Source organism: Bubalus bubalis, chromosome 14 (assembly GCF_019923935.1).
Source record: "Bubalus bubalis isolate 160015118507 breed Murrah chromosome 14, NDDB_SH_1, whole genome shotgun sequence".
Lineage (NCBI taxonomy): Eukaryota > Metazoa > Chordata > Mammalia > Artiodactyla > Bovidae > Bubalus > Bubalus bubalis.
In genome coordinates this window covers 49669693-49678210 of record NC_059170.1, presented here as the reverse complement: position 1 = coordinate 49678210, position 8518 = coordinate 49669693, and the positions used below count along the sequence as shown (strand labels likewise).

Below are 8518 nucleotides of genomic sequence, written 5' to 3'. Positions count from 1 at the left end.
GAGGGATCCCCGCCTTAAACTGCATATGCAGAAGAAGATACAGACATTTCCAAGAATATTTGGGCATTCTGAACAAAAAGGACATATACTATTTTTTATTGGAGTATAATTGCTTTACAATGTTGTGTTAGTTTCTGCTGTACAACAGCATGAATCAGCTATATGTATCCCCTCCCTCATTGACCTTCCTCCCCTCCCCACCCTCCAGGTCATCACGGAGCACTGAGCTGAGCTCCTCTGCTATACAGCAGCTTCCCACCAGCTCTCTGTTTTACATATGGTAGTGTATACACGTCAATGCTACTCACCCACTTTGTCCCACCCTCCCCTTCCCTGCTCTGTGTCTACACATCCATTCTCTACATCTCCATCTCTACTCTTGCTCTGCAAATAGATCTGTAGAGATGCAGATGGGCCTAGAGGACATATATTATTAATCAAGTAGCAGGATTCTGGTGGATTAGGGCTGTAGAAGGTAAGTAGGGACCATTTGCTGTTGTTGTTTTAGTCATTAAGTCGTGTCTGACTCTTTTGCAACTTTGGACAGTAGCCTGCCAGGCTCCTCTGTCCATTGGATTTCCCAGGCAAGAATACTGGAGTGGGTTGCCATTCCCTTCTCCAGGGGATCTTCCCTACCCAGGGATTGAACCCCCATCTCCTGCTTCTCCTGCATTGGCAGGTGGATTCTTTACCACTGAGCCACCTGGGAAGCCCCAGAGACCATTTATACTGTCCTAAATACAGATTCATTTTAAACAAAATATTATTTCTTTTATTGAAGTATAGTATAGTTGATTTACAATGTTGTGTTAATTTCTGCTGTATAGCAGAGTAACTCAAGTTATACACATATATACATTCTTTTCCATTATAGCTCTCAATGCAGGTTCTAAATAAGCAGCTTGCTCATAGAGTTATTGGAAAATCAAACAAAATAACCCATGTAAAGGTGATTAGTGCAGGGCTTGGCACAAGGAAAGCTCTCTATACATGTTGGCTGTGCGTGGGCTGAGTCTTTCACATATGGTGTCCTAACCCAAACTCACCTGGTCCATGGAAGAGTGCATTTTCACAGGTGAGGAATCAGGGGCCCCCTGCAATTATTAAGAATCAGCGCTGACCCAGAGCTATGGGCTTCATGACCAGTGGGTCCTACAGTATGTCTCTTTTTCTCTCCTGGGTATTCTGAGAACATGAGGGCCTTCTGACCCATTCACAAGATTTTATCACCTTATAGAGCAGGAGTTTACTGTGTGGTCCCCTCAGCCAGCAAGGTGGCCAATACCTACCTGAGTAAATCCTTCTTCCAGTGACACAATGATGCCACATTGGAGGCCTTGTCCATAAATGGATCACTGACAAGTGATCACTGTCCCAAGATCCTCCACACCCCTAGTCCTAAAAGCATCTCATAACTGGTGATTATGTAACAATCAACTACTCTCCACAATGTTTTTCAACACATGAATCAGTGGTCCAGACATTATTACACAGCAGAACTCCCATTCTATCTCACAGAGTAGTCATTTTGTAGCACTATTTAGGTTTTAACAATGGAGTTTTATTCTTTCTCTCACCTGCTGCTCATCGATGGACTTTGTTAACTCCTGTTCATTATTGCAAATCACTGTAGTGACTGGTGATGCCATGTTTCTCACTTAAGAAACTCAAAGGCCTCCATGGGCAACAGGATTCAGCCACCTGGCTTTCTTATTTTTCTAAATAAACAAATCAAAAGGAACAGAAGGCAGGGAGGTCCCTGAAACCTATATTTAACCTGCACTTGGATCTCAGAATTATTAGAAAAATGCTGATAAGCATAACATTATGGTTCCATTTGTTGATGACTCTGCCTTTGACGTGGCAACTGGCATTGCACTGTCCAATTTAGAGAGGATTTTCCTGAGCACTGTCGCTTGTGATTCTACCCAAACCCTGTGAAGTAGGTGGGACATTTTACAGATAAGGAAGTGGAACCTCTGAGAGGTTAGGTGACTTCCCAGGTCACCCACAGAGCGGGTGCTCTGACTTCAGGTCCATTACCCAGCATCCTGGCACAGCAGAAGATGTAGCCAGCCCTGCCTCCCAGCAGCCCCCCAGGGAGAGATGCAGGGAGAGTCTGGGCAGATTATTTGAACATGACCATTTGAACAGCTTGATGGGATTTAATTGTTTGGAAGGTGTTCAACATGGTATTTCCAAACACGAAAGGAGAATGCTGGAGACTGCTTTCCCAGATAATGATCCTGTCTTCATTTTGGAGAGTGCTTTCATGTTTACAAAGCACTTTTGCAAATTTTCTTATTTGATTCTGGACACAATCTGGGATTGGTGTGAAAGGTTTCATTTTCATCAACAGATCCAGCAATGTACTGGAAAGAAAAAAAAAAAAAGATGCTGGACATGAACAAAAGGGAGAGAGCCAGGCCTTTCTACATCACCTCCCTCCCTGCTTACCTGTACCTGCAGGCCAGGTGTGCCAATGGGCGGGGCAGAGAGCCCAGAGCCCGGTTCTTTCTGCTTACAGGCACTGCCCACTTGACTTTCTTGCTGAGGGAGCTCTCTGACCTTAGAGAGAACTGTGTTTTACTGCCTGCGAAGGTGTTTTACTGACTTGAGTTATTGTCCACAGGGACTCATTTGAAACCAGCTTATGGGTGAGTCAAATGGTACAGATGCAGCTGCTAAGAAAGGGGAAGGGGGGGCTGGGGGCATTCCAGGCCTAAGCGGGGGTCTTCAGGAGGCATGAAGTCTGAACCCTCCCCCAACTGTGTATTTATAAAATGCCTAGGTGAAAAGCTAGCCTTTTTTTTTTTTTTTTTTTTAAAAAAAAGAATCTTTAGCTAAGGGGACTGCCCTCTCAGGCCTTAGTTGGATGGATTTAACTGCAAACACTGCTGAAGCCATCATACCAGGAGGCTCTGAGAAAGAAGTGGGAAGAGATGAGGCAGCAGCTGGGGCCTGAGACTGGGCGGAAGGGCTCTGAGGGTCTGAGGAGGGGGACGTGATAGCATCTCTCAAACAAAGTCAGCTTGCAGGTGGTGGTCCCACCATTTATCTGGGCGGGGCTCTTGCTGTGTCACCCAGATAAAGTGGAGGCTCTCCTCCAGGAGCGCTCTTCATCCTCCCCTCCTGGCTGGTTCAGACCACACCCACGATCACTGACAACTCTTGTCTTTCTATTCATACTGGGGACACAAACAAGCATGACTTTGTGCTTCAGAGCACACATCAGAATAGGATTAGACTTCAGCATACCAACAGTAAAGAAATGCACCCTGTCTTGTTCAAACTAAAAAAGGAATTCTCAGAGGAGTGCACATTTTCCTTCTGTATTATCGGAAGATTTCTAGCTGGTCTTTCCCCTCCTGGTGCTTGCTCTTCTGTCCTCACACAGAGGCAAGCAGCTTTGAATCAAGTCCTGGCATCCCACTGCTCCAGGCTAGGGTGACAACCCCTCTCCTCCAGTGTCTCTGCCCCTCTCTGGTCTCATCTCCTACCCCTCCTCTCATCTGCTCCAGCCACATGGTCTTCCCCCACAGCCCTGCTCATCCCTTTTTAGGGCTTTTGCTCTAGCTGCAAGCTTTGCTGGAAAGGCTCCTCCCCCCCAAATTCACAGGTCTGGCATCCCCAACTCCTTCAAACCTTGCATCTGATTTCCCTTTCCTTATACAGCCCTCCCTCCTCATCCCTTACCTGTGGTCTGTTTCTCCGCAGCCTCATTCATTTCCAACCCACGGGTTCAGCCATTTACGATGTCCATTGTTGTCCATTTTCGGCCCCTGCAACATGAACTCCCCATGGGGCAGAAACAGCTCTGCTGGCCTATGGATGCATCCCAGGGCCTAGAACTGGGCCTGGCACACGGTTACCATTTAGCTAGCCTTGTTGGGTAAATAAAGGGCATCCAGCTGAGGGATGGTCCTCAACTCCCCACGCAGCTGCCACGTGCATTGCCGCCCTCATGTTGAAACAGGACTCTGCTGAACATTACAAGTGGCCGCATCCGCCTCCAGGCTTCTGGAAGAGGAGCTGGAAATGCTACACAGAGGGTCTGGCTGTTGTTTCACAAGGACCCAAGGCTGCCGGTGTCGGGGGAGGGGGGAGGCTCCAGGACGCGAGGCAAACACCCGCCCAGGGTGGGCACAGCCAGCTTGGCTCTAAAACCCCTCTGCTGCTGGGGAGTGGTGACCCCAGACCTTGCAGCCCTGGTCATGGTCGTCTGGAGCGCTCAGCAGGATTGTTCCCGGTTGTCAGGGCCAGCTAGGAAGAGAGCTGGACGGGAACCTGTTACATAATTTGTAGGGTTCAGCCCAAAATGAAAATATGGAGCCGGCTCCTTATTAAGAATGTATAAGGAATTTCAAGATGCCGACGGCCGAGCTTTACATCAGGCCCAGTGCCCTTCTGAGGACTGACCACCCTCATGGCATTTCACAGATCTTCCTTGGGTGGGGTGGAGGAGAACGTTCCCTGCCCCAAATGTAGATCACTTATACCAAAGGTGTGTAGCCAGCTTCTCCTTGAGGAAAGGAGCCCGAGGGTGCAGTGGAGGGCAGTGGGGGACAGTCCCAGAAAAAAGGTGCAAGTACCAAAAACGGTATGCCTGCAGCAAGCAGAAGGCCCCGAGGTCATGTTGCAGGCGTGGGGGGTGGCAGAAGAAGGTAACATCAAAATGGCATGTGGACCAGGAGGGGGGTGATGTCCACGGAGAAGAACAGCCAAAGCCCTGGAACATTCTCCTTTCACAATGGTGGTCAGTGATTCATAACGAGTGGGAGAAAAAGAAGAAGAAAATGCAGTTTGAAGAAATAACGCCAGTTTGGAGTGTCCGGGGGTGGCGTGCAGTGCTAGGAAGCCCAGTCCACGCATGCGCCAACTGGGGCGGGCGGGTCCTTACACTCCTCACAACGCCAGCGGACATCTTGGATACTGATGCTGAGGCAGGCACTTCCTGCTTCCGTTTGGAGAACGCTTCAGAAAGTAAACCGTCTGCCTACAATGCGGAGACTCGGGTTCGATCCCTGAGTCAGGAAGATCCCCTGGAGAAGGAAATGGCAACCTACTCCAGTATTCTGGCCTGGAAAATCCCATGGACTGAGGAGCCTGGTAGGCTACAGTCCATGGGGTCGCAAAGAGTGGGACACGACGTGACTGAGCGACTTCACTTTCACCTTACAGTTTTACAAGTGCTTTACATGATTTCAGTGGACTCTTTCCATAAGCCTCTCACTTGAGTGTTGGGGAAGGCCAGAGCGGATGCTAGAACTTGGTTCTCTGGTGTTGAGTCCAGCACTTTCTTCCTTTCCTCCGTAATACGCCTGCCGCTGGTGGCTGCCATCTTCCCAGAGTCCATAGCCGGAGACAGACAAATAGATGCAGGCCAGGGCATCACAGGCGCAGGGCAGCACGATGACAGACTGCCTCCAACATACCAGTGACCTGCAAGCACAGCCAAAGGGAGCCGGGAGCTGCTGGCCACGCAGAGGACGAGCCCCGACGGCAGGAAAAGGCAGACGTTCGGAGGAATCAGATGCTTACCTTTCTACGAACATTATGGGAGCTGCTTTTTGGGGTCATCCGATAAATGGGACCTGCAGATTAAGTAAAGATGAGTAAAATGATGCTACTCTGAGTGAGTATGCATTTTGAAACGGCCCATTAACCTCTTGTCAGGAAGGATTCTTTCCTTCGAAGCGTTGGTGGTTTCCTGCACTAAAAGGTGTGAGGGTGAGTTGCCAAATCACGTTATTATGTGCAGCTAACGGCTTTGCCAAAACTGGTACCCGCAGATGTGGGCTCAGAGGGTTAGAGTTCAACACCTCAGTCATTAACATCTTCTCTAAAAATTAACAAGTGCGATTAGCCCATATTAATGAAATAATCTCTTGAGGTTTTTTTTTTTCTTTTAATCTGCAGTTCCATCTGAATCACACAAAGAGAAAATGCACCTTCCCATCAGTTCAAGTTTAGAACTGGCACATGTTAAAAAAAAAAAAAATAGCTGAACTTATTCTCCCCCTCTTCAAATTCTGCAAAATTTGCTCCCAGGTTTCCTTTCTAAGCCAAGTTTCATCGCTGAGCACATTTTTATGGTCTAGTTATAAACCCTAGAAAAACAAGGTTTATAGGAAATGTTGACACAACCTTCACTAAAGTGGTGCTAGCTGACACCTCTCTATTTTCAATTTGGGGATTTCTACTGGGAAAATATAAACGCTAATTCAGCAAAGGAAGCCAACGATAATAAAAATGTTGTAGTCTTCCTGTTCACCCCATGAAGTTCTACTTCAAAAGATGCCAGGGCAGCGTGGAGTGAGTTAGAACGAGGACGCGCAGTTTGGAAGGCACCTGCAAACACCTCAGCCTCCCGGTTACTATAAACCTTGCCTGGGAATGTATGACCTCACGGTGAGTCATGGCTGCCCACGGCCATTCAGTCGGAGAGGTGGCAGAAGATTCCAGATCTTAATGTCAAAGATGCCTACCAGCCTCCAAATCTACCCTAAATTAAGGCAAATTGGATTTTTCACAGGCTGGTAAAGTCAACCTGCAGACACACAGAGAAGCCTCAAAAGATACAAGTTGGAGAAAAGGCAGACCCTGGAAGGTGGATGTTGAATGGTTAGCAGGCTCAAGTTGGGGCCAGCAGCAGTGTCAGGGGGACCCAGGTGTGAGGGCAGGTCGGCACATGGGGACAGAGGGCCAGTGACAATTCCCATTTTCCCAGCCCGGCTCTACAGCCCATCCAAAAGGCACATGTGTTCCATATTTAGGCTTTGATTTTTTTTTTTTTCTTTCTGAAACAGGAGGAGGTGGGAGAAAGGGGTGAAGGTTGACTCAGGTCCAGAGATAAAGACTGACATACACAAATGGCCCATAATAGGGGGCAAAGCGAGTTAAGCTGGAGTCAATATTTTCAAATCCTCAGCTAAATAGACTAAACAGGACTGGCTGAGGAGCCAGGAGGGCCAGCTGCTGGCCAGGAGCTCCCACTGAGGAGCAGGGTAGCCGGTGAAGCCTCCCGTATCCCCCTTTTTGTCACCTGTACAAAGGGGGCCAGCATCCATCTAGCCATTGAGGTTGTGTGGGGAGGAAGACAGGTTCCTGGTGGGGCTCTCTGAAAAACTGCAAGGTGAGGGGGAGTGTTATTTTACATTGATTTATTCCTACTTTGGAAAACTACAGAAAATGGAAATGTTTTCAGTCGAGGGAGGAATCCATCAGGATAAAGGAGAGAAAACCTCTCTGGCATTCATATAATTGCTTTTCGTTCATCCCGAGACTGATCTTGGGGCAGGGGTAGGGGCGGTGGGCGGGGCGGTGCGCGGTCTGCTGCTGACAACTTCGCTTTCCTCTTCAGTCTAAGAATCTGCTAACGAGGCTGTTCAGGTTAACGCCCCAATTACCATCACATATTTTAAACTTCCCCAACTCACAAGGGACCACTCACTTACATAGCCTCCTGGACACAAAGTATTTCTTTGGATGATTATTTTTTCCTCCTGGGTTTCTAAGCCTGTTGGCAGTATTTTTCCAGAGTGTTTTCAAAAGCTTTCAGAAGATATCCTCATAACGCTGGGGAAAAAAAATTAGGAAGCGTACTTTAAGACTAATGCTTAACTTCTGCAGGCCCTGATTTTTTGTTCAGGTTGAAAAGGAAGACAGTTTCTGGATGTACCTGTCAAGACTAAATGATTGTTCATTTCCTGTGAATTGGGAATCAGGTAATAACATGCAGCTGAGGAGCAAGGCTGGGTTTCTTGCTTTTTCCTCTTCCAGAAGTGGGGTCCATTACCAGCTGGGAAGTATTACTGTGTGAATGTGCTGAAAAACTTTGGGGAAATGAGAAGAACAAGAACATTCTAAATGTCAGCAGTCAGTTTAATGGTCTTACCTGTACCCACCAGAGAAGATTTTAACTGCAAAGGTACAGAAGGATTAATTTAACTAAAAATGCTCAAGAAAAAAAGGAGGGATTTTAAAAACCTTTAAAAAATCTTTTTCTAGGATGGAGCTGATGAGAATGAACTCTGCTAAAATTATGCATGCCAGTGACTGGGTGAGTTGGAGAGAAACCATTTAAAATAATAAAATTTTTTCACCCAAGAGGAAAGAATTAATCAATGAAGTCGCATCTTGCTAATGAAGTCGTTGTTACTGTTTAGTGGCTCTGTCGAGTCCGACTTTGCAACCCCATGGACTGTAGCCCACCAGGCTCCTCTGTCCATGGAATTTTCCAGGCAAGAATACTGGAGTGGGTTGGCCTTTCCTCCTCCAGAGGATCTGCCTTATCCAGGGATCAAACCCACATCTACTGCACTGGCAGGAGGATTCTTTATTGTTGAGCCACCAGGGAAGCCCCAATGAAGTCATTACCTGGAACCAAAAAAAAAAAAAAAAAACACCAAAACCCACATAAATTCAATGCTGAGTTTAAAATTGGAATTCAGCAAAATGTCATCCCAGGCACTTACTTAAATGCACGCTTATATCTTTTTGTACAATAAATTTCTTT

The 8518-nt window shown here is 47.2% G+C and overlaps 1 long non-coding RNA gene across 1 annotated transcript; it reads left to right on the top strand.

Moving 5' to 3' along the window:
- The first annotated feature begins 5783 nt into the window (after nucleotides 1–5783).
- On the top strand, nucleotides 5784–7835 carry LOC123329233. Its single transcript, XR_006544596.2, has 2 exons — nucleotides 5784–7135; nucleotides 7783–7835. It is a non-coding gene; the product is annotated as an uncharacterized LOC123329233 (long non-coding RNA).
- The last annotated feature ends 683 nt before the right edge of the window (nucleotides 7836–8518 follow it).